Below are 27,428 nucleotides of genomic sequence, written 5' to 3'. Positions count from 1 at the left end.
GAATTCTGCAGTTAATCCAATGGAAAAGTTTAAAACAGAAGGTCAAATGCAATTTACTCATGAAGACAGTGCTCTGCCATCTTGAAAAATATGGTACAAGGGCCTGAATAGATTAGTTAGCTTATGATTTTAAGTCAGCATTAATGGATGAAGAATATAAGAGTTTAAGGTCTTACAGATGAGTCTAGGAAGTTATTTATAAGGTGAATCTGTATTGACAAACTAATTATAGCATCAGTGTTATTAAACTTGTAAAGTGTTTCTGTAGAAAATTTGTTTCCACTTGAATTGCTGTTTATAATAGACAGAAACAAACATTTTAGTAAGTTGAATTGCGAAAGGCCTCATCTGCTTATGTAATGCATTTTTAAAGAAATTTCTGTAACATTTTTTTAAGTAACTTTTCTAGAAAGCTGTAATTAATATGACTAGTAAAATCAGTATATTTCAGCAATTAAATGTTCATGCTTCTAATACAGCATGTCACTAGATGTCACTCTGGATTCCACTTTTCGATATTTTGATGATTTCTACCTTTTTCTGCCTTTCTGTGTCTACTTTCCCCACAAGAAACCCGAACAGACAATGTAAAATGTGCATGAATAACACAGAATTGCTGACTGAATGTCAATTTTCTAGTGTGTGACTTCTATTGATCATTCATTATTGACATGAAGGTCTCTAGTGTCTCTGCTTTCCTCTTTAAACTCTTTCTCAGCTAAAATTTCCAAGCAACAGAATCAGAAGGCCTTGAAGAATGGGATGATTCAGGTCTCTCAGGATGTTTTACAGAGTACTTTGACCTCAGGAAGGCATCAGAGGTACTTTTTATAAAGACTCAACAACTGTTTGGAATAAAAATTTAAACACTGGAAAAAAAAGAACCTCCTACTTAAATCGAACAGCTTTCATTGACACTTTTTTGGTGTAAGTATAACTGACTGCTTTTGGCAAACATAAGGACTTTTTGAAACAGTTTTTTAAACTTATGCATTCCCCTTCCTCGTAGCCAATAAAATATAAATAGCATTTTCATAGTGACGAATGACATGTAGTACAGTATTCTATGATCATGGTTCCAGGATTTTATTTCTTTTAGTTTTGTATACATTAATTAAGCATACACAATCAGTGCTGAGTGCAGAGACAGCTAAATAAACAAATGACACTGAAGAAAGGTCTTTCTGCATACTAATCATATCCTACATCTGCAAGCAAAAGCTCTATAAATCGATTTGCTCTTTCACATCAAAAGACAAACAGTGAGGCAAGTCAGCAGTTCCTTTGTCAAAGTCACAGAGATTGCTGTTCTTCACAAATGCATTTCTACAGAGCTGAATTCAACCATTTGATGATTAGCATTATTGGCAACTCTTCAAAGAAGATTCATCAAGTAATTTGCAATTGGATTGGTTGCCATTTTTGTGATTTTACCCCATGAAATTGAACAAAAAATGATTGACATTTGAATTCTTACTTGGAGGACAAAGTGAACTAGCATAAGAAAAAGAAGCAATCGGACTCCCAAGAGGTTGTGAAGCTGCTGTGATGTCTCTGGTGATTCCCAGATGGACCAGATCAGATAGTTCTGAAAACGAAATGACTTGGCAGGAAGATGTAGCTTTCTGTGAATATAAGAAAAAATAAATAGGCCCAAAGTGCTGATTTTTTAAGATGTCAATTGATATATCTGGATGGATGTGTTTATGTAATCCCTCTAAACACTCCATCCATTCCTGTGTGAAAAATCTCACTGAGAAGGCAGGAAAATCAGTATATCAATTAATGTACTTTGTGTGCAAGAATTGAGTTCTCTGCTATTAGTGCACATTAGATAAGTATTGCAAAATGAAAGACAACATATTTGTGAGTGCATGTAAATAATATGCAGCTGTGCAAGAAACTGCAAAGTGGCGTGATTGAGTACAGGAACTATTCAGCCTTTGATAACCTTACTTGCTCACAGTTTTCCATTTTTCAAAATGAATACACAAAACAAACAAGAAAAAATTGCCAGAGATTTTATATTCTTCTTTTTTTCTGTTATCCCTGTTTCAGAAATAATGAATCAGAACCCTCTCTCTACACCAGTAAAATTACAAAGATGTTTGAATACCTCCTTTCAGTGTGCTATTCCCTGAAACAGGGGGAGGACAGAACTTAATACAGAAAGGGATGGAAAATGAAATAAACATCAGCTCATTTGCTGATAGCTCCGTAGATAGCCCTTCTTCTGCAGGATATTTATTTTGTGGGGTTTTGTTATGATGAAGCTCATACTCCCATAGCCTCAGTTTTGGAATAGATTTTCTCTCCTATGTTTTGATCTCTAATGCCTACAGGTATTTTCAGACAGATTGATCCTTCAGTTACATATTGATGGTGCATAAGTTCCAGCAGATCTACTCCATATACCGTTATGAAAGTTGAAACTTGCTGAAGACTCATTTCTAATCCCTGAATTCTCTAATTCTGCAGTATAAATAATCCTCTATCCATTTTTCTTTCTTAAAAAAACCCCCCAAAACAACAAAACACTTAAATCAAATCAGTTCCTTAATTGTGAGTTTTGACTGAAGTAGACTTCCATCATCCAAAATTACTGACCCATGGATAGCTAAAGGCTGAACTTGAAATCATGTTGCCAAACAACATATGTTTCCAAACATATTTGTTGAGTAATAGTAATGAAAAAATTGCTTCTCTAGTCATGGCACAGATGAGAATACTGCTTTATAGAACACATAGTAATTGAATTTCAGAAGGTTTTGAGTTACATTGTCCAGGATTAATTTGTCTCAACAAGCGTCTCTAAGTGGGGGATTTCAAAGATAGTTGGATCCCTACATACAGGATGCAGGGACTTCCTAGTCTAAACCTGAGCTGGGTGGAAGCAGTCATTAAAACATTTTTCTTTTACAAGCTCAGTGGCTGACCTTATGACCAAGGCTGTAATACCTATCTGCAGTGTAACAGTCGCCTATCCGGGCTATAATACTTATCAAAGTAGATATTTTGCTTTGTGATAGGATTGATGCAACTGCCTGGTATTGTGTGAAATCATACAAACAGCTCAAGGTGTTAACCTCCTGCCCCAGCTTCAGGTGTTTAAGTGAGGCACTAAGGCTGGCAATGTGGTAACCCCAAATCCTGCCGGTCATCAGCTGGGAGGCTGACTGGGAGGCAGAAGCTCAAATTGAAGATAGACAGATGAGAATCCCTGCTAAAACCCTTATTAAAGGTAATAGGAAAAAGATATTCCAAATGCTCTCTAGGGGCATATGACACCACACTTCTTTTGGTGAAGCTATCATGCATACATATATATGTGTATGCATACACGTATATGTGACAACTGTAAAATGATGAAGTTGAGAAAAATATCTGATATTTTTCATTTTTCTTAAAATGACTGTCCATGACAAAATGGCACATATATAGTGTTTTAAAGACATTGTTGTTTGTTTCTTCTTCATCATATTTCTGCCTCTCTTGCAAGTTATGATATAATGTTAATGTTGGTGGTAATTTCCAAATAAATAAAACAAACCTGTCATCTCAATGAAATGCACTGACTTTTAATTGAATGGAAACTTGAAACACAAAGTAAGCAAATAAACCAATTCCCTCTCTCCACCCCCCCCAAAAAACAAAACAAAACAAAACAAAACAAAACAAAACAAAACAAAACAAAACAAAACAAAACAAAAAACCCACCACTAAATAAAAAATTACTTCAATCAGTGATTGTCCTTATTTATAAGCTTTGTCAGCTAAATCCCAGTCTGTGTTAAGTTGTTTGAGAAAATTCAGCAAAATACAAAACAGTGAATCTGTCAAATGACATGAGTTTTTTGAATTTTTCACAGAAAATCGTACTTACTTTAAAGGTCAAGTGAACAGAAAGAATCAGCAATGCTGACTGGTGTTGATATTCCAATAGCTTTGGTCTTTGCCCCACTATGAGATCCCTCACAATATAATTGGATACTATGAAAAAAATGACAATATAATTGCTAGTTATTCCAAAACACCTATGACTATTGTATCTATGGCCTTATTTGAAATAACTATAATTTTACATATCTGTTGATTTGACTTATTCAATGCCATATTCAGTTCTAGAGTAAATAAATGTGTCTCTCACAGAAGTGAACATATTTGCCTTTAGTGCAAATCTGGTCCTCTGTAACAGACTATCGATGAAAAATTACAGCAACATCTAGAGAAACCGAAGGCCTTAATATTACTCTCTTAGTGAGTTTGAAGAAAATGATTCATCAAATATTTTACCAAATGCTGATTCTTGTATGTACTTTAAGTGTTTCTTATATATATTTTTGGTGTGTGCTATTCAATATATGTCTTCAAAAAGAAATTCATTGCCTTGATGATCCAGGTTTTGCGTAATGGTATCTGAACTCTTATAGAGTACCATCCTCACTGTTCAGAAAGTTAGTTCTTTGAGTATTATATCTCCAAATTATACTAGCATTAGAGAGAGATTGTTTTTATGAGCGGAAGTCAGGATATCAGTCATATTAATTGGCTAGGTCATAAAGCTGTGAATTGATGAAACTAACTGCTGTTCTAAGGGGAATACTATGGTAATGGATTTTAAGAAGACATCTGATTCTGGGGATTATATTAGCCAGACTGACTATTCATTCAGTAGCTGCTCAGAAATTACTGCAGTGCTCTTTATTTTTCTAACTATGGTAGAACTAGCCATTTTCAATGCAGTCTTCGTAGTCTACAAAGTCTGGCCAGTGTTTGCCAATCAGATGTAAAACACCAGGCCATATGAGTTACAAATGCCAAACGACTAGAGTTTCCTTTGTTGTTGTGAGAGTTCACCTTTAAAAACCTGTCCATTTTGCTTTGGGTTCAGACACAAATAGAGACCTGAGTGGTGCACTACTTAGCATGGAAATAACTCACTTCACATCCCTGGGACCAGTCATTCAGCATTTAGCCTTCGCACACAATGCAGGTACAATGTGAGGTGGCTCAAAACTACACTCACAAAAAGAGTACCACCAAGCTCCTTAAGCAAGTAGATTTCATTGGACTAGAGCAGGAAATCAAGACTAGTGGTTAAATCTCTAAAGACTATTTCTATTATTTATTATTTTATTTTTATTATGAAATAGTTAGGAGATAAAATACTTAAATAATCTAACAAGTTGTTGAGTGCCTAGTTATTAGTTTAGACTGATGTTACCTCTTTCAAATGTCTTGAACACCTATTACTGATGGTAACCTAGCTTCAACTAAAGAACATGTTTCCGTTTGGATGGATTCATCCAGTAGATGGGCACTTCCTGACCACATGGAACATATTGGCTTTGTCCTCCTGTGCCAACAGAAAGATCTCTGTTCCTCTGGGTTAGTTCTCTCTAACCTCTTGAATGCGAAGATAACCATACAGTTTCTGCAAGAGGACAGAGACTATCATCAGTATAGTGTTTAGGTTGGTAAATCAAGCATATTCTTAGTTCATAGATTAGATGTATTATTCTTCTGAGTTAGCTAGACCACAGCAGGCTTTTTTTTTTTTTTTGCACAAGGAAACTGCAACTAAAAGTCTCATGGATCATCCATTGACTACCCATGGCATGCCCCAATGTTCTGGTCTCTTACTCCAGACTGTGGTATGCCACGGTTCTCATCCTGCCATGAACACTGAGGATGTGGAATACTTCTTTACTTTGCTCCTTGGGTGTTCTTAACACTTGACAATACAAACATGAACATGAGAGTTTGGAAGTGATGCATGGCATTCTAGTTAAAAATAGCATTTGTTGACCAAGATTCTATGTCATGGGAAATATTTAAAAGGAAGAGATGGAAAAGTTCTTCCCTTTTCTTCCTGCTTCCTTTTTTTTTTTTTTTTTTTCATTTTTCTTCTCTTTTTTTCTGCTCTCTTTCTTCTTTGCTAGAACTCTCCATCAGTGTTCAGCTTTTCTTACAGACAGCCTTTTACCCCTGAGGCACTAGGAGGTTTCAGCCCAGGAACCCACAGTTATTTATTTCTGTTTGCTGTCTCCTGGACGTTACAGTGATTACTGCACTGCAGTGTTAATCCATTTTCTAAAGAATAGGTGTCTTCCTTCATAAAGAGCCATCATAATTGACACCATTGGCTGTAATCTAGCTGATACTAGATTTTTCTCAACTGTGGCTTGAACTATGCCAGGAGTAGCAACCCATTTCTTGATTAGGATAATAAGAAACCACAAAACTACTAAAATAAGCAAGATAACTTATTAAAATGAGTGTTTCACATTTGAGATCTGTGTCTTAAGCTTACTCCACTGTAGAGAGACCTTTATCCTCTTGTAGTTGAGCATGTATAAAGAATGACTATAAATCATCAAGTGTTGAAACTTGGGGCATATCCTTGATTAATGAAGTGGATGACATGATGCCTCTTGAGCTGTGGATTAGAGTGCTATAGTTTATGTGCTTATACATTTTTATGTACTGGAGTTGACTCTTACTCTTTAACTTTTAACATGCCAATTAAGTCTATGGTTTAAGCGTCTTAAATAGCTGTCTTTGAGTGCAACCCATTAATTTATCTTCTATTGATGAATGGAACTGTTTAGCAAAAATACCGGAGAAAAGCAGTTTCAAAACTAACAAAATTAATTAATCTACTTGTGGAACATTTTAATAGGCAAAATTAGTCTTTCCCCCCACCTACAATGAAATACATTGGACCTTTGGAGAATACTGCTCTTTTGCACTATGCTCAAAGCAAAAATAACACCTGCAAAATTGTTCAGAAAAGTTGTAAAATTACAAGGCTCTGTTTTTCCTATCGTTCTGTTACCTTAAGGTGACCTAAACTCTTATTGCTATGACAAAGGAAACAGGCTGAAAATATTTTGTATAAGAATACCTGGCTTTCTAGGGCTTCTGATGAAACATATCTGAGCATCCTAGTGGAAATAATTTTTCTAGAGGCACAGAAATTCAATTAGTAGGTACATGTAAGGTGTCTTTCTCTCTCTCTTCCACAGTACTGGAAATCTAAACCTATAAATACAACATTATTTTCATACTTTGTTTGTAAATGTAATTTTTCAATGTGGTGTAACATTATTGGTAAGTTATGTTACATTTTAATATAGATGTCTTTTTAAACTATGTTTAGTCGACAGAGTACAATTTGGTAAAAGTTTGAATTCTTCCTTCCAACTAAGGGAAATAGTAGTTGTTAGACATTTTTTATTGATATTATATGAAAATAAACACTTGCGGAATGTCTTAAATTTCTAAAAGTATTCCCGTTTTGTCTGATTTTCGAGTAAATGAAAATTTCTTCGAAATAGTAAAGGTGGAAGAGGAATATATTGTCTATCAAACTTATATTTTCATTTTCATGGTTTGTTTCATATCTCTATCTTTGAAATTTTGGGTGGGTTTTTTTAGCTTTATATAAAATAATGACATACCAAATAAGATGAGCTGTTCTTCTGGTCTCCAACAGCGACCTATATAAGAGGTCTTCAAAGAAACTTCACAAAAACATACAAGAGGCAACTGTAGAAATACACACACCTGAAAGTTGGAGCTTCTTTCTGGTTTGTGTCTTGAGGCATATCTTTCTCTTTGTTTCTTTCTTTAGATGGTCTCCTAATGCTCAAAGAAGGCTGTACAGAAGTCACAAAAATCAAAATTAAACTGCAGAAATATTATCCTTTACCCTCCAAACGTATCTAAGAATTTTCTGAAGAAGGTGGTTTTTCAAATCTCCTGTGTAGCATAGACTGAAAAATACCTGCTGTGTAGTGGAAGATACTAGAAGGCCCATCAATCTCTTAATAGAAAATTCAATGGTCAGGAGATGTCATTACAGTACAACACAGTGTGTTGCTTTTTTCAGTTAGTTGTATAAAACTGTCTGTCTCTTTAGCCATTTTATCTTTTCCGTCTCTTTACCCTTGTGTTGTTGTCTTCATTTATCACGACTTTTTTCATTTTTTGAGGCTTCAGGATTTTTCTTTTCACTCACAAAATGTCTTCATCATTTCTCTGTTAGTCTTTAACATCTAGCAATTGTTTTCTTACCCTCTTTCAGTCATTATAATGAACAGAAACGTACTTCAGCTGCACATAGATCAAATCTATTAGAGGTTTGTTTTGGAAGTATTTTGAAAGCCACTGCAGAAATGCTAGTAAGTGTTGAGAACAGAGATTTCTTAACCTTCACAGAGCTGACTATGTGCACAACTTTCACATCCAGCTCGCTTCATGCACTAACAAAATTGCACCTTTGTTGTATGTTTTCCTTTTATTGTCTTTAAGGGGAATCTATCACCATAAATCTTAAATATCTCAAAAAATACAAGTAAAATACATAAATATATGTAACAGATGCAGAATTACCTCCTGGGATGCATGTATTATGCATACAGAGCTGTCATAATATCCCTCACACAATCACATCTTTTTCCTCTGCTCATGCTCTTTATACCTATCTCATTTTGACAATGCAGCCATTTGTAATGTGGATACTAAAATGTAACTAACACTATAAAACCATATTTGTCACTTTTTGGGTTGCACTTATTTATACAAATACAGAATTAAATAAATCTACCTAGATTAGAAAAAGCATTAACCATATAAAAACAATTTCCTTTGCTTTTTAACTGATTTACTGAAAATAGAACTATGATTCTTGAGAAACAATTGTCTTCTAGACAAATGGGTACTCTGAGTCTAATCCATGCAGTACAATTTCTCAGTTTTGTTGATATTTTAGCTTTTATTTTAGAGGAGATAAAATAAATGAGATTTTGTTTTTAGCACTCTAAGATTGACAATAATACGGTAAGGGGTCATACTAAATCTGGCACCAAGATCCTTCAGATGGCAGTGATTACCTGAGATATCAGAAGTGCAGTATTTACTCTAGAACCTATGGGCTATTTCTTGTCTGAGAAACACTTACACAAGGCTAATCAAGAGATTTTTTATATTATTATTATTTTGAATGTGCTCAGTATAACATGCACAATGCAAAAGCTACAGGGGTGACAGGATGTCTTCCATTCCCTGCACTGGGTATGGAAGCTTTAGAAGTGTTCATCCTACAAACATTTGGAGCTGAATTTGGAGCAAACAAACTTTACAAAAGTTGTGCTAAGTCCTAGCTGCCGCTCAAGTCAGAGACAATGCATAGAAGCAGAGAACAAAGTTTCAAAGCCAATAAGCACATAATATCTAGTAGCATCATTACTGTATAGAAATTGCCTGTTGACACTGAATTCTAATATAACAGGAGAGTCTTTGAGAACATTTCCTTTTTTAGTTAACAGAAATGACCACAAAGTTAATGATTTTCTTTTAAAACTAAAATAAAATGTATTGATCTGGTTATCTTGTATAGCACCTAATGTATGAAACAAGTTGCTTTGGGCTTTGGCAAACTCTCAGATGGATGGCCAAAGATTTTTAATGTCTTATCAGTTAAATGCTTCAATAAAGTCTACTACATGAGTTAAGATATTTCACAGCACTAAGTGGTAGATAAGCAGTAACTAAAATTATGCAATGAATGCAGGAGGTAAATACATCACTTTTTTATGACTTCATTTCTTTGCACTGTATCAGGCAAAATGACTGAACACGACTGCCTCTGTCTTTGCAGTTTCGTAATGTGTGTCATGAGAGACACAGACACTGTCCTCAATATTTTTATTTTTAATTGTAATTGCTTTCTAAAGATATAGATGAGTAAAAAGGTTTTTGAGGACAGCTCTGTGCTGCAGCCCTTCATATCAACAGTATTAATAAAAAATCAACAAAAATGTATGGAGAAATTATGACAATTTTAACAAACCATTTCTAAGTAATGTTTCAATTTTTTTTTATTGTATTGCATATATAACAGTGTGTACTGCATTCAGATTAACTATGTTTAATATCGCAACTCTTTTTCTGCCTTACCTTTCTTCCTAAGTATGTGATATGAACCATGACATTACAATCTTAAAGCTGTAACAAGAATGAGTTATGTTTGTACTATTTCCCATTCTCATTATATTCTTTGTCACACAATGAATTAATGTTGTGCCATTCTCTGTTCTCATTACAATCTTTTCCTTATGAATGGGGCATCAGAATTTTAATGTCTTTTGTAATCTCTGAGTTATAGGAGTGTGTTACACTACTATGACCTTGTTAATATTTTGCGTAGTGATTGGCTAGCTGCACACTGCTGCGTGTGAGGTTACACTGAGCAGCCAATCAAGTGGTTTTGACAGGGGCTAATTCAAAGTGTTCCACTAACCTGAAGTAAAGCCCAGGGACCTAAGTGTGTTACTGCTGCTCCCAAAGACGGCTAAACACAAGAAAGTGTTCATTCCCTTCCAAGATATTAATCAAATATCAATATTTTAGCTTCTGCAAATTATGATGCACTTCCATGAATGACAATATGCAAGTGTTTACACTTTTTGCAAGTCCTTTTGTTCTTTCTTTGCTTATATGGTTTGCACAGTTTTAAAAACTGTTGTGTATTGCTCCATATTAAAAATAAAATAAAATTTAAAAACTTGAGGTTTCTAAATTTCTGTTGTTCTTAAATTAAAAGAAATTGGAAGTTTGGACTTCATCTACATTCTGGATCTGATGCACTGGGAATGTGGCTGACAAATTAGAAAGCTTAATAAGTGAGTGCACATACAATACCTATTTTCCACTGCTGAAACCTGGAAATAGGGTACATCCACTTTCTCTATGCTTGCAGCTAAAATTCTGAACATTTTCTGTCATGTATTTAAATGTCTTCTTGTCTTTTTAGAGGATATCACTTGATACAGGTTTTTATGATTAGTTTAAAAATCTTTATACTTAAATCATAATGTAGTCTAAGTCAGAACATACTGCAGAAACCTGGAAAACAGAATATAAATTATAAAAAGGATTCATGTTTATCAAATATGCTTTTCATGTTAGTTGACTTTTGAAAGCATTTTCCAGTTTACCCAACGTAAATTATATATATGATAATGAATAAATGTGGATTTGGGGTTTTTTACTATTTTTTCATCCTATCATGTAGTAAATACATAATTCAGTTAGGAAAATGTTAATACCAGCAGGTTGAATATGATGACAAGTAAATTGGCATATGTCAGTCACTACTGTGTTGGAATAATGCCAATAGCAGTCTTTTTGAGAGACCATACTTTTCCATTTAACAGAATAGTAACTGTAAACAACAAACAGTGTTTTACTTAGGTGCTGCTGAAACCCGTAACTACTAAATCACAACCCACCCATCATTCTGAGATATCTAAGTGGATTATTTTTATTATGAAGCTACGCCATTGAGAATTGTGCAAAACCACTTTGACCCTATGGAATCTGTGAGAATGAGAACACGTACTGGAGCCTAAGAACTCTTCCGTAAGTCTCAACAAAGGATATGTAGAGCATATAATTCTTCACCTGTTGTCCAGCTTTATTTTCTGTCCTGGGCTGGCAGCGGAGTGGTATCAGAAACACCAGTCAGCAGTAGTTCATTCACTCTGATTCTTTCTTTAAATGTTTTTTCTTTGGAACTCTTCACCGTGCATTCTCAGCATCCCACAGATTTTAAATTAATTTATCCACCTAATATTCCCAGTAAGGTAAAGAAATATGTTACAGCTGGTGAACTGAATGTAGATAAAATTACTCGCCTGACTTGGCCTAGTAGCAATATCATTAACTTTGTCTCTTTACACACAGTCAGGTGTGTGAAGGAAAAGTCAGGGTCTGGAACAGAACCAATGACCAGGGGACTAGTGAGCAGGGTTATTTTTATTATTTTTAAGGAACACCACTCCACTGAGGAACACCACTCCACTGTAAATATTTAGAGTGTGGGGCAGAGAATGCACAAAAGAACCTCTATACTAGAAAATCTGTGTAGGTCCAAATTCACATTGTGAACAATCTCAGCAGGCATATATTCTGGAAAGGCATTTGGCTTTATCCCTTCTGCGTGACTCTTTAAGAATAAACTACATATGGACAGGGAACTGCTGGAGATGGTCCAGCGTAGGGCAACGAAGATGATTAAGGGAGTGGAGCATCTCCCTTATGAAGAAAGGCTGAGGGAGCTGGGTCTCTTTAGTTTGGAGAAGAGGAGACTAAGGGGGGACCTTATTAATGCTTATAAATATATAAAGGGTGAGTGCCACAAGGATGGAGCCAGGCTCTTCTCGGTGGCCAACAATGATAGGACAAGGGGTAATGGGATCAAGCTGGAACACAGGAGGTTCCACTTAAATTTGAGAAAAAACTTCTTCTCAGTAAGGGTGACAGAACACTGAACAGGCTGCCCAGGGAGGTTGTGGAGTTTCCTTCTCTGGAGACATTCAAAACCTGCCTGGACATGTTCCTGTGTGACCTCACTTAGGCGTTCCTGCTCCAGCAGGGGGATTGGACTAGATGATCTTTTGAGGTCCCTTCCAATCCCAAACATACTGTGACACTGTGATAAGGAGTTCTCTTCCATGTGTTCCTTGCTGCGTTGCCGTGTTTCTCAGGAGGGTGCATTCAGGAAACTAAACCTATCACTTCCAGTGGGCTTTTCTGGGAAGAAACAGAAGAGGTTGTGCTGTGACACAGGATCATAAAACAATATTACAGATTAATTAATTTATGCAAGAGTCAAAGGGCAACAGCCTTAATAGATTAGCTCATTTGAAACTAAATAAATATCTAAAGATATACCTATTTTTTTCTCTTTGTTTACCTCTTTTTACATATTCAGTAGATACTCACACTCTGGTCCTTCGCTTTTAAACTCGATGTTCCTGTCAGCATTTAATCTCTAACAGACTCGACTGCGTAACAAAGTCAAGTGAGGAATATCTGTAAAGTTTTAAAATTTTCTTTGGACACTAGACTTGATTTGGGTAATGTGGTTAGGCTAAATTAAGTTCACATAACATAAATTCTGTCCCAAAACCGTGGTGTCCACAACTTATGTGAGGATGAAAGTTCATTTATTTTGAACTTTGAAGTAGTCCTTTAAAAGGTTAGGCTCATAACTCAGAGGTTTGTTACTACTGTGTTAAACGCAGTAAAGTTAGTTAGTTTTATAATTAGTAGCTTCTAACAGATAGAACGTGACTTCAATTTCCAAAATTTTTTGATGCCTAGACCTGAGACTACTTTCCTTAAAGGAAAACTTAGGTGGTTTTTAGTTTTTTTTGTCTATTTTTCACTTACTTGAGTTGTTGAATTGAAAACCGTGCTCTCTAGAACATTCTTGGTGCTATATTCCACCTGTTCTTATGCATAAATGTTGTGTGTAATACTAAAATCAGTTTAACAGCTGGTTGTATTAATGTGATTAAGAGCTGGGATTCAATATCTTGTGCAAGAGTTCAAAAATATCTGAAAGCAGTGGCTAAAACTGAAATAGAGAAATGAAATGCCAAAACAAAGGCTACTGCTGCATCCTGAAGTCTGTCCTCTTCCATAAGGGCTTTTGTTTACATGATTGATGTCCTTTGTTCCACTATATCTTTTTCATCTCATAACCTCTGGCCTCCCTGAACTGGAACAGAAAAACTAACTGTGATTTTGCAAGATAGGAGCATGAAGCTCAAAAATATGTATAAATGGGAACTTGTTGCCAGGCTGACTGAAGGAAAAAGACCTAACACAGCGTATATGATTTGACTACAAGAATTAGGTTGGTTTGTTGTTTTCTATCGGATTTTGTTTCTTTTTTTTTTTTTTTCTTTTTAGTAAGAGAGTAAAATGGTCTCATTCAGAAATCAGTTTTCTCATTTATCTGAATGGTTTGTTCTTATGTATACTTACTTCAAGTCACTTCCACAAAAGAAGCTTCTGTAAAATATATTTTCTCTTACAAAAAAAAAAAAATAGAGGGCAACAAACAGCTATCAGTAGCCTTGGAATTCATGGTTATAAGTATAAATATCCTCTGGATTCGGAAAGTTCTAGATTAAGCCCAGCAGTATATAAGATTTAATTGACATGACTGCCGGTAAAGCATAGGTCTTACCTGTTTCACCTGTTCGTCTCTGGTTTAGCCAATTTTATAGCAGTTGAAGGCTCTGAAGGGCTTTGTAAATTATGCAAACATAAACAGTAAATTTTGAGAGAGGGAAAAATCATCAAAGTTTCTTTCCTGTTTTTTTAATCTGCTTAAAACAAGAACTTAAAAAAAAAATAAATCTGTTCTGAATGGATATAGAATATGTTTATATAATATATTATATGAATCATTAATTGTATGTGTGTATGTGTATATTTAATTCTCATTTCCTTGAAACACACCAAGTCTTTTAGGCTTTACATCTAATAGTGACTTCTACTAGCTGCATGTTATTTCTGAAATTAGAAAAAATTCTACATCAAGTTTCTATACAAAGATAGTTTCCCCAGTATTCCCTGAAAATGAAAATTCTCACGAAAGTAGTGACCAAAATGCAGCCATCTCTGCTTATAAGGGCTCTAACACTGCACTTCTCAGTGTTTTAGCGTGTGAAGCAAAACAATAGGTCTTATTCAGCTGAAATTGTGAGGCAAATTTAGATAAGTAGAAGGTAATCATCCAGGTTAGAATTTGGCCGTAACACAGGAGCTGACACCTCCTATCAAGAGATATGTAATCACATTACGTGATTTTCTGCAAGAAACACTCTACAGAACAGCACTAATTTTCAGTGTTCTTGTGAAAAGCATTTCGCAATATATGTTATTTTCAAGACTCCCAGAAAATTCTTTGTAACTGCATTGAAGACATTTCCCCTAGTGCAGAGACATGTTTGGGTTTTTTTTAAGAACATCTTCTGAAAAGCACTGACAGCCTCTTCAGCAAGAGAGCCAGGATTGTCAGCCATTGATGCAAAAACCTGAATCTGCTTTGACACCCCAGAATAAGCTTCTGGCAATGTTATGTCTTTCTCTTAGCTGTTTGGATAAATCACACAGCTCAGAAGCTGCATCACACATTATGCCTAAGTTATAAACAAATGCTGCTGAGGTAAGGGTATTTCTCAGGCCAGTGTACTGAATCTCTGGATGTCACTCGGCTGCATCAGAGAAATGTTTGCTCAAGTCTTGGCTGTGCATTCCAAGCAGCTTATACAGATCTTCCACAAGACCCAACCAGATGTCTGTATCACTGCTCGCTCCTTTCTTACACACCTGCATTTCTTCACCAGCAGCAACCTATTTGGTGAAGCTGTCAATCCAGAGGAGATCCATTATAAAAGAGGAGAGAAGAATTTGTGTCAATCACTGGTGCTATTCTACCTCTAACCTCAGTAAGGCTTGTGATCATAACACGGGAGGACTTTCGTTCCCCATGACTGTCCTTGTGTGACACTTGATCGCTGCGGATTCCTCCTTTCATGTGGTTTGTTGTTACTGGCAGCTGACCTGGACAGAAATGAGGATACACTTAGGTATAGTGGTACCACTGAAATATTCACAAGCTTTTTAACAGGCTTACCTCTCTATCTAATGACTCTTAAACTTCTTTGTTCCCTCATTTGAGGCACCACCTGCACTGTGTGTCTTCTTGAGTGCTGCAAGTTCCAAAGCTTCAGTATCTGCTCCTAGTTGGGAACAGAGGCTTGATGGAGATGGTGCTGGAAGAGTCCTGCAATAAAGCCTCTGTGAGGGAGCATTACCAGAGCAGTCAACAGACAACATGAGAAAGATGCATTAAATCTTTCTTCTAGTTTAAGGGGCCTTTTCACAGCCTTGAAAAGCATATGTATGTGAAAAAAAAAAAAAAAGACTAGGCACAAAACTACCTTCCTAGGCTAAACATCTAACTTTTTGATGAGATAAAATTAAATGGCATGAATATCAACACCACCTGTGTTGGTTGTTTAGTTTCCTTTGAGAGAGAGTGGTTCAGAGACTTTTAAGGCTGTTGAAGAATGTGGGAAAGGCAAAGGAAGCCAAACCAGGTACGTGGCATCGTGATGACCAGAAAGCATTAAAACAGCTGGTGAGTCAAGAATCAAGAGATGATAAAACCTAAAAAGGGAAATTAAAAGATCACATACAGGACATTTTGAACTTGCTAACTCCAATACGTATTTTGTCATTGAAAAGGTAATCACATTGAGATAACCTTGTGAGACAATAGAAGCCACTAAACAATTAAAAGTCAAATACTGAAGGAGAAAAGAGACATCCCGTCCTTTTGTTGGCCCTTCGGAAAATCAAAAATAGCTCAAGGTTTGGGCAGGAAAGGGTAGCATCATCCACCTACAGATACCCAGCTAATGACGCTATAATAAAAATGAGAGGTTTCCTTAACAATGCCAGGGAATTTCCAGAACAACTCATGCACACATCACCATGCTTTGCAGTGTATAACCAAAATAAGTTCAGTAGTTTTAGAAGAGAATTGAAAATAGACCAATACTAATGATGGCAAGCTTTCCTTCTCATATTAGAAGTGGGTAAAATAAGGGGGAGGTCAGCCCTGAAGACACAAAATGTAAACAACAAATCTATGGATTAGTTTAGAAAATTTCTTGCTTTGTTTAGTCTTCAATTAAAGCAAAAAAAGTTTTTAAAAAGGTTAAAATTTGAAACTTTGAAGGATGCTCTTTTATTTGACTTGGTTTTGTTTTGCTTGCTTTGATCGTAGGAAGAAAGTGGAATGGTAGTGTTAAAATCAGATTTGACATTTGCAAGAAGTCATATTGCATCTCACAAAAGAAAGTACAGAGGAAGGTGGAATTACTCTGGATACATAAAGTATCAATGAACTGAAGTTCTTATAAGTGTCTGTAAAAGGCAAACAAGACAAATGAATTTCATTTATTAATTCTAAAATTGTGGGCACAACTGAAACAGACTGGAGTGATTCTTGTAAGTGAAACAAAACTGAAGGTGTCCCCCCAAGTGAAGAGGTGAAAAGAGAAGATACTGGAGAGCAACATCATGTGTCAAGACACAGTGCCAGTGCCACAGTTTCAGATGGGAAGATTGCTGTGATGGCAACATTTTTTGCATAAAGTTATGAGCAACAAATAAATAAATAAATAAATACATAAAGAGATAGATAAATAGATAAATAAATAAATAAAAGAATAATGAACTTCTGCTGCAGACCACCACACAGGAGGAGATAAAGAACTTAAAACTGCTAGCTTAGCTCTCAAGAGACAGTCCATGACACTTATAAGAACATAAAAAGGAGAGGTGAAAACAGATTCACACAATATATTTATGTGAGTTAAGGAATTTCAAAGGTAATACAAAGAGTTTACGAAGTATATTACTATGAGAGATGCTATTGAGAAAGAAGAAGGATACATAAAGGGAAGATACATACACCCTAACAGGCTCCTATGCAATACTGTAATCAGATGGGATTAAATATTTATACAGCCAGATATTCCTGTTAGTACTGACACTGGGAGTAGAGGCATCTTGCTGCAGTTTATAAATTCCAAACATTATTTGGATACAGGCACTACGTGAGTCTGCATTTGTGTTTGTGAGCACCCAGTGCAACCTTAAGTCCTGAGTGTAATGCCCCTTTAGGATCCTGAGCGCTCAAAAGATCTCTATCTTGTGAAAATTAGCTGAATTGTATATTGATATTTATTCAGTGTGAACAGGGTTATAAAACATGCTGCTGTTATTTCCACTTCCCCCAGATGAGATCACTGTTGGCTGCCTGAGTGTCTCCTCTGCTCCAGCCTAAAATCAGGCAGGTGGGCTTAAACCTGGAGGAGACGTGGAGAAGCCCTCACACAACCCCACAGCAGGCTCAGCTGGTGTGTGGCCACTAAAAGCACAGCTGGGCAACTGAGACTGTGCCTCCCTGCACAGAAAAACTTCTCTGGATCAGAACAAAAACCTCTCGGTTGGCACCATTCTCACCTGGGAGGCAGCAGCTCCCAGCTGAGAGGCAAATCCGGAGCCTGCTGCCCTCCTCCCAGACGTGTGCCTGCCTGCCACCTCATTTGGAAACAACAGCAGTAGGTTGCTCGAGGTCACACACGCAGAGTAATTGCAAAGAGATATTGTGGTGTTATGGAAATAGTCCAAAGGAAAGAAAAGAGAACAGCAGATGAAATGCATGCAAATTTTGGTTTCATATACAAAAAAACAGCATAGAAAATGTTTTCAGCCAGGACCATTATCATGTGAATTATGAGCTGAGTGAAAATAATGTATGTGACAACTAATTGATGTCATTTTTTTCTGATATGGGAAAATATCTTACGGAATATTGGTGGGTTTCAGGTTCAGTCTTCTATCTAACCTTTAAATTAATAATTTGGAAGACATCATAAATTCATTGAGAGGATTAATGAGAAGGACAGAAGAGCAATAAAAGGCATCCTAGAGAGATTAGGATAGAAAACTGCAAAGTTGAGTACACGCTGAGCTGGTGTGAACAAACACAACCAGAGCAAAATAATCTGAAATACCAACACCATACAGAAAACAGAAACTGAAAGGATTTTATGTGGGATGAGGAAACACATTAAACGTGAAATCAAACTGTGATGTGATGTGGTAGCCAAAAAATGCCATCCTTTTTGGAATGAAGCACCTCACCACAGAGTATGAAGGTATTACTCCTTTTCACTAGGACTCCAGTGTGATCCCCGTCCACAGTACTTCATTTCTTCCTATCTCATTATCAGAATTACAGTTTGGAAAGAGCCAAAGAAATTGTTAACACTGGGTGGCTGGGGTGGGAATAAGTAACCTAAATGTGGAGACTTAGCTAGCAATGTTTAAAGGGAGAACATAGCACATTAAAAATGTCCTGGAAGTGCCAGGGATGGGAAGAATTGGCTGCTACAAATCCTGGCCTAACTGAGCTAAGGCTGAAAAAAAATAGATAAATGCAGGCAAAATAACCAGGTATATTTCCTGCCAATTTTCTCTATTAGGCTATCTTCCAAGGGAAGCTTTTTTACTTGAGACATTAAAAAGTGGATTGGACAGAATTCTGTGAGATGTATTGTTTTATATAGCTTAATAAGTGGTTTCTGTCACTAATATGGGCCAAATATATCAAGACTGCATAGAGTTCCTGCTGCTATTAGGAGCAGGTATTCAAGCACAGAATGTGTCTCCGTGGTTCTTCTATGGTGTTCTTCAGCGAGGTGCCCTTGCATTTACCATTTCCTAGAGATCTTTGATCTTTTCAATGGCATGTAACAGGCTGTAGGGATCAGCGAACGCAATGTTTCTTACTGACTGGTATTTAACGTGAGATTTCTAGCTAAGAGTGGGACCGTGTTTGAGTATGTGCTGTTTCCAATTCACTGGACTTATTAGCAGTTTATACTCTGTGTTTGGTTAAGAATGTTCTCAGTCACTATTCTAGAATGTTATTAATCCTCTTCATTATTGTTTTTAATCATTGTGGGTACATACCATGTGCCAAGAATAGGCTGTGAGGTTTAGTTTTCTTGTCTGATAGTTTAATAATTCTCTCTTGAATAGAACTTGCTTTCAGAAAGATTTATCAGGTTAAAAAAAGGTTTTGATTTAATATTTGAAGATGGAGTTAGCCTCCTGCTGTGCTTTAAGCATTTGAAAACCTGCTGCAAAGTGGCATTTCAAAGATAGCTTAATATTAAATTCAGTTTGCAATATTCATATCTAATTGTTGTAAGACCCGTTGTTCTGTTAATAAGTGGCAGAATAACAATGTTATTATGTTTGGCTTTCACATGCATTTTTAGACCTTTGTTAAAGGACATTGTTCTTGTAAAGGCTTTCCTCAAAGCAAAGAAAAACATTTACATATACAGTAGATAAACTCCTACAGCTTCAGAGCAGACTGGGTGTTTATCATCTTGTGCAGAACTGATTTGAGTGTTATTCTGCTCAGCTATTCTCAGAGTACACATTGTATTCTCATTTAAGCATTGGCTAGTTGTGTTATCCAAATCACTGCATTATGAAAATAAAATATCCAAGAATATGAAATGATATGAATAGGAAAATATGCCATTTTTTATGAACAGCATGTGATCTAGTCCTCTGTGTTTTCTTCTACAGCAGAGGTAATGTAATAAAGAATTTTATATGACTTCAGCACTGATATTATTGAGTGATTTAAAACCATTTTCTCATTGTAACTCAGCTGTTCTGCATTTTTAGAGATTGTTTTTACCAATATTACTGAAAATATCAAGAGAGCAGTTGCAGAAGTGACACTGGCTACTTGCTTCTGTTGGATGGCTTTTATCTCGCATAAAACTATTAAGCATACAGTCATTATGAATCATTAATAGCCTGACAGCAAAGTTGACTGCAGTGGGAAAATCAAGTCAGTTTTATTATTCATTAAGACATTCCTGAAGGAGCTAACTTTTCACAGAAAGAATAGACAATAGAATTATAATATTTCATACTTATGAATGTGGTCATGTGTTAAACTACTTTGCCTTCTTATAATCAGATTTTTTCAGTTACTTATGCTAATCATTTTGGTAACATTTTTATTGCATGCATTCTGCTTAATTCAAAACCTGTCTTCCACTACATTGAAGTAAAGTCGGAATTTCTTTATAACGGTTACATTATACACACCTTCCCATATTAAATTTTAGTTTCTCAAAGGAATTTTATAAACTTAAATTTGGCCAACTATGAATTTAAACCCAGTCTGAAGACAATGCCTCACAATCCTCTTCACACAGGTTTTACTGTTTCCCAAACAGAAAAAAATATCACAGGTTTTGAAAAATTTAGTGGAATTCATGCAGGTCAAGGTCAGGGAAAGACATGTATACTGCTGGCTTCATGTACACATTCCAATAATTACAAATGCACCGACAGGTTTGACTTATTTATTTGATTGATTGATTGATTGATTGATTGACTGATTGACTGATTTTGGCCTCTTCTAATATGGGACAGTACCAACAGCTCTAAAAATCAGAGCCAGAGAATTAATCATGGGGTAGGGTGCTGCAGACACATACCAGATTTCAGCTGTTCTTAGGGTAAAATTTGCAATTTCCCTGAGATTTGTGAACTCAGCCTTTTAGAGATACTTTGGATACAGGTCCATGAACACAGTCTGTGGGGTTGGCTCGGAGTTTGCCTATATGAGAGAGTGAAGCTCCCCCCAGCTTCTGTGTATTTAAATCATGCACTCATTCAGCATCCCATTCTCTTCATGTTGCTGTCTTCAAAATGTGAATTTCAATACCTCACAAGGAAAACTAGGAGACTAATGTAGGACATGTTTCAATATTTTTGGTCATAAATATAGAAATGGATTCTCCATGGTCTCGAAGAGAACAACACTGGACTTTGTAGACCAATTTCCCCCATATCCATGCACTTGGAACAGTGTTTTGCTCCTAGCTTTTGATTTGGTCTGGTTTCTGAACATGGCTGAGAAGATGAGCTGATATGACTGTGCAGAAAAACTTATTTAAAAGGAGGCATCAAATTCAGAGATGTTATGTCTTAGACATTAACATCACAGCTTGGGAAATCCAACGCTATCACCAAACTCCTCATATTGTTCGAGACTGTCATTTTAAGATGTGAAGACATTATTCAAAACGTCACCTGGTATAAAGGTGCATTCAGAGCAATCAGGACTAACGTATCTAGAGCTGTGAGTGCTGAATATCTGCTTGCAAACTTTGGTTCAAACTGCTGTAAAATATCACTTTAATATTAACAAATATAGGTAATCTTCTGGCACAAACCATGCTTCCTTCACAAGCATAGAGACAGTGCTTTTCATAAGCCACAAAGTCAGCACCAAAATTAGGGAAGTGGTACTAAAAGAGCTCTATGGAAAAGCTAGCACATCCTGAGAACAATCTGTCTTCAAGTAGATTCTGGTTTCTACCACCTATTCCGTTACCCTAGCTCTTAAGGTCTGACGCAGATGACTAAATCTTGCAGATGACGCCCTTTACTGTAGAAGGGTGTTTGATATGAGGGACACCTCTAAAGGAAATATCTTGTTTTCATCCACCTTAAACCAGGATGCCCATATTCACAGTTTGATTCCTTCCTTCATCTCAGACTTCCTTTAATCTCTATCTCCAGAGTAGCTCTGATCACTGACAGCTCCTTCTTCAGCTTTTTCCCTTCCTGCTTTCATTTTCCTGCTTTGTTGTTGCACCATAGAATTAAATATTGTTTTATTGTGGTACTGCATTTTACTGTATGGATAATTACAGTAACATACTGATTAAGAACTTCAGACACAGGAGCATTTCAGTATACTAAGCATTATATATAAAAATGACTCCATCAAAGAGTGCTTACAAGATACAGATGGATCACAAACAGATACTGACAGATAAGGGAATACAAGGATACAGTAAAACCATATTCGTAAGTATGATAAGCTGTTTTCTTGAAAGCATAATACAGTGCAAACTGTCACCTTTGGTCAACCTCTGAGAATAAATGAAAGACAACATTGTGCAGGGCTTTCATTGAAAAGAGATGAGGGAGCCACTGAAGAATTCCAAGAGCCAGCTAAAAATGATAAGCCAGGCCAAGGAAGCATTTGTCAAGATCAAAGAAAAGGACTTACTTTTCTTTTCTTACTTTGTAAATATTAAGACAATAAGCACCAACAAAAAAAAGCCTGAGTGAGTGAGTGAGTGAGTGAGTGAGTGAGTGAGTGAGTGAGTGAGTGAGTGAGTGAGTGAAAAATGTGGTTTGGAGATATTATACAACAAGAAAGTGCTAGACTTGTTGAAGACATTGGTAGAAGGTTAATGATACCTTAGTCATCTGTGACATTGGGCTGATGGGCCTGAGTGACAGATAGGATGCAAGTATTCTTTGCGACGATTAGAAAGCAGATAAAAAGGGAGGGATTGTGAGGGAAGAATACCAATGTTAGTTCAACCATGTTCTGTCATTGTTCCCTATGCTTAGGTGAAGAGGTCTTACTGTCTCTTACTGCTTCACAGTGTATCTCTGACAGTTCATCCAGGCTCTTCCGTTTAATCATTTGCTTTATTCCTTTCATCTGCATTATTAAGTGGTGGCCCATCTCTCTCACTCCTTTCCCACATTCCCCTCAGGAAGTTTTCTAAGGTTCCTGACCTCAGCTTCTCTCTCTACTGGCACTTTAAGTCCATCTGCTCTTCTCTCACTGTCTCCTCTCATAAGACTGTAAAAAAAATCATTTTTTCAGTTATTTAATCAAGTACATATGACAACTGTTTTTAACAAAGTTCATCCCATACTTAAACTTGGAAGTACCTTGAGAACTGGTATGTTCAGGACACGGATGTAGGTATATGATACATACTAATTTCTGCAGCACAATGTAAAACCCCGGAAGAAAATCACCACTTTATTGCTGGTGTCATCCAAAGAATCTATAAATCTGAATTTTATATCTGCAACACGTAAGTAAAACCTGGCCTGTATTTCTTTTTAACATACCTTCATTCTAATCATTCCCCACATTAACTGCAAGTGTCTCAAACTTGACAGCTAGTTTAGCGTTAGACAACAATAGAATATTTCATTTCTGTAAGTTTACTTATCTTGTTAAAATTCATATTTGCTTGTAAAATACTGAGAAAGGCTTTTAATCATTTGCTGTCAAAGTGCCAGGAGGGTTTTTACATCAAGAATTGGTAAATTCAAAAGATCCTTTTTAAATATTTTTAAAAATATATTTTCACACAGGCTGAAAAAAAAAAAACAATAAAACATATAGCTTTAAAAAGAGAGAGAAGAATGAAAGATAAAGGCCAGACTTGCAGCTCCATGGGATTTCACTCCATGCAGCATCTGCATGGGTGGTGGGTCTGGGGTTAAGCAAAGTAGACAGGAGGATTTTCAGGCTCGAGAAAAGAGAAGAACCTGGAAGGAGGAGCTGCCTGAGATCAGCTCCTGCAGGAATCACATCAGAGAGAATGCAAGCAGGATGGAAATGGGAGCTACCATCTGCTGCCAAGCACGAATGAAGATGAAAAGTCTGTCAAGCACTGGGGAGGAGGCTGAAGGAGGAGGAGGAGGAGGGAAAAACAATGAGTTGAAACATAGTCCTCTCTGTTGGCAAAACAATCTTCTCCATAGCATCTTCTCACAGCCCCAGCTGTTTCTTCACTGCTGCTCTGCTGTGATTGTTCTAAAAGCTGTAATGAAAAAGCAGTGAAACCATTTTGTGGTACCTTTATTAATAATAATAATATGCTATCTATTTGTATTTATAGGCCATCCATGCCCAGGAGCCTTTGGTAACATAACAAAATATAACTAAAACACAGCTTAGTTTTAAAAAAGGCAACATGGCCCAATTAATTCCCCAATTAATTAATTTATTCTACATAGCTTTGAATTTTGGTCTAAGGATTTTATGTAGGACATTAAAAAAAAGAAAAAAGAATGGTTCCACTGACAAGACAGGTAATTATTTTATTCAATGATTTTTCTCAATGCAAAGCTATTAATAGCTGGATCACTAGTTGAGGGGCCAAATTCTGCCCTGAGGTAAATCCAGCACCATTTCACTGACTTCAAGGGAATTACTCTTTTACTGGGACCAGAACTGGGCTGTTAAATTTTAAGTGCCCAGTTATTCAGAGAACTCAACTAAATTATTTTTCTTCCTTTTTTTTTTTAATTTTAATTTCCTTCAAATATAGCAGTTAGCTCTAAATCAAATAAGCAAACACGAAGTATGTAACGTGATGTGGGTCTAGTTCCTCCTCTAGGAAAAAGAATAGAAATAATCTCTGTCCCAGCTCCTTGAGAAGCATCCGCAGGCCTCATCTGTGTTCACACGGTTCTATAAAAACACAGCCAGGGTTTGACTAGACCTAAAATGCAGTTCACATTGTTAGAAAACAAATGGTATATGAAAGGTAAGAGAACAAAGGCAAACATGTTCAAATATTTAATGTAAAAGGCTGTACATTTTTTTCCCCTCCTCCCAAAGCTTCCAGGACATTTGTCACAAATACGTCATTAAGTATCACAAGAAAAGGTTGTGTGTGTGTGCTTTGATTAGCCTTCGGGTGCTCTGGAGAGGAAAAGGATTCAGGTTTTAGGATCACGGTGTCTCTATACTGTCAGCCTGGTGATGGCTCCTCATTCCTGTGGAGGGAGGGAGGGAAGAGGTGGGGAACGAAAGCTGATCTGCCCCTCTTCTCCATGGGGCATTCACACCCACATGCTTTCATGTGCCTTGGTATGTTTAAATAAGGCCTCATCATTAGGTAGCAATAACATTATCTGTTTGCCATAATTTACTTCCACGTTTCGAAAGTGGATCACTGACGTGTACACTGACACTGGCAACCAAATGTCAGACTGAAAGGGAATTTGTGCCTTGCAGATGGTGCTAAACCAACACACATTGGTAGCAGCCTTGAGAGAATGGGCATTAATGTTTCCCTACTGCACACAGAAATCTTGCGCCGTGAGGTGTTATCAGGTAGTCCTGCCTTTCCTGTCTTATGAAATGAAACATGCTAGCGGCACATTTTTTCACCTTAGCAGTAACAGAAGATATTTTTTTCATTGTTAACAGCTTTCTTTCATTCTTTTCCATCCTTCTGCATGCCTTCTTAATACAAGTAGCAAAAATAGCCTACAGAACACCCAAATTCAAATTGGAGTACAAAACCACACTGACAGGAAATGTGATTTAATAACTTGTTAACTTGGGACTAGAAAAATTCATTTTCCAGCATTATTTTAGAGTGCTCAGGTGGACTTGAACAAATCCCTCTATCCCTCTCTTTGCCTAAATTCCCCATTTATATAAGAGACTCAATGAGTCATTTATATAAAGAGAGTCTTTACTTGTCAATGTAAGGATAAGTACAAAAAAGCTCCAAGTGAAACACAATAAAGTATCTGAGCAGCAAATATTTGCAAAAGAGTACCTTAAATTTCAAGTACACTTGTTCCTCCATCCCTTCTCATCTCTAAAGTTTTAGAAACAGGGGGGTTAGTAAGTACATCTGTTCCTCTCAGATGTAGAATTAAATGTTACAAATAATTTTATTAAAAATGGCAATAGGCAGGTTTCAATCAACACAAAAATGAATGAAGATGTTTCCTTCTTTGTTTGTTTATTTAAAAACCACTGTAGATACCACTTATCAAAATTGAACTGCAGAAAAATTTGCCACCACTGATACATTTTCAAACATTTAATAAAACACAACTTAAACAGTAAAAATGTATTTTTCAATACCAAAAGCTTATAGTAATCACCAAAATTACTCTATTGAAAATGACAGTTCCAAAACCTTGTCAGCAAGGAGTCCAGTTACTATTTAATTGTAAAACAGGACAGGAGAATCCATGTTCAGCCCAATCTGTAACTGTATTTAGTTATGGTCCTTAACTGCCTGACTTTGGAGGGGTTATTATACTTCAGAACATTACTGTATACTAATATGTAGTCCACCAAAACTGCTTGAAAGGTGGGGAAAAGCCACCCTTGAAGTAAATAATACTGAATAAATATGAAGCGAAAAACTATTGTGTGAGTAAATGTAGAAATCTCAGATAAATACACAGGGTGTGCCACAGTTACTACACAATGCTTCCAATCCAAATAATGTGTTGCGTTGTGTGGGGATTGTGAGACCTGCTAGGATGCATTTGTTGCCAATTATTTTTATGGGAAAGATTGTTATGTTACTGGTATGTTGTACAGCATTTGTGCTGAACTCACTCTGGAATTTGTGTTGCAACATTCTAAAACTTATTTGACACTTGTGGTATGGAATTTGATGGCCTTAAGCTTTTAAATTTAATTTTTATAATATCCACATTGTGAAATATTTGCGGTACACCCAGTTAAGCTAGTTCCTAAAGCATGAGTGAATTAATACTGTGATTTTCAAGAAGGAATTCTATGCATTCCAAAATGAGTCTATGTGTGTGCTACACAATTGTTTTGCAAATGATGCTGTAAATATACACTGAAATTGACGAGAATAATATTTTACTACCCAAGAGACTAATGAATACCCTATTTTTGTGGTTGTTTTCCTGCTTACTGAAGCACAGGTAAATGCTTCAACTTGTTACTAAGGTGTTTGTAAGCAATTAGTTGGGGTCTCAAATAAAAAGCTTTAGTATCACAATCCAGGTTTTTTCATTTCCATTAACATTCCCTTCAGTTGCTCATTGCAAAGAATTCAGCCTAAGAAAAGATACAAGTCTGGGCTGCCTGCCAAGAGCTTTGGGTTCTTAACAGATTTTTTTTCCCAATTGGGTTCACTCACTTCCTGTTTGAGATGTCCATTTTTGTCTGTATTTCCTGAAACAAGTCACTTACATGCCTAACTCCTATACATCTTGAGTGCTTAAAGAAAAGAGCATGTTGGTAGTGTTATCACCAATTTTTGTCAGCCATACTCAAATACAAAGGCAAACACTTTTAAATCGTTCTCTAAATGCTGTTCTCAAAA

Source organism: Columba livia, chromosome 1 (assembly GCF_036013475.1).
Source record: "Columba livia isolate bColLiv1 breed racing homer chromosome 1, bColLiv1.pat.W.v2, whole genome shotgun sequence".
Taxonomy (NCBI): domain Eukaryota; kingdom Metazoa; phylum Chordata; class Aves; order Columbiformes; family Columbidae; genus Columba; species Columba livia.
This window is presented reverse-complemented; position numbering follows the sequence as displayed.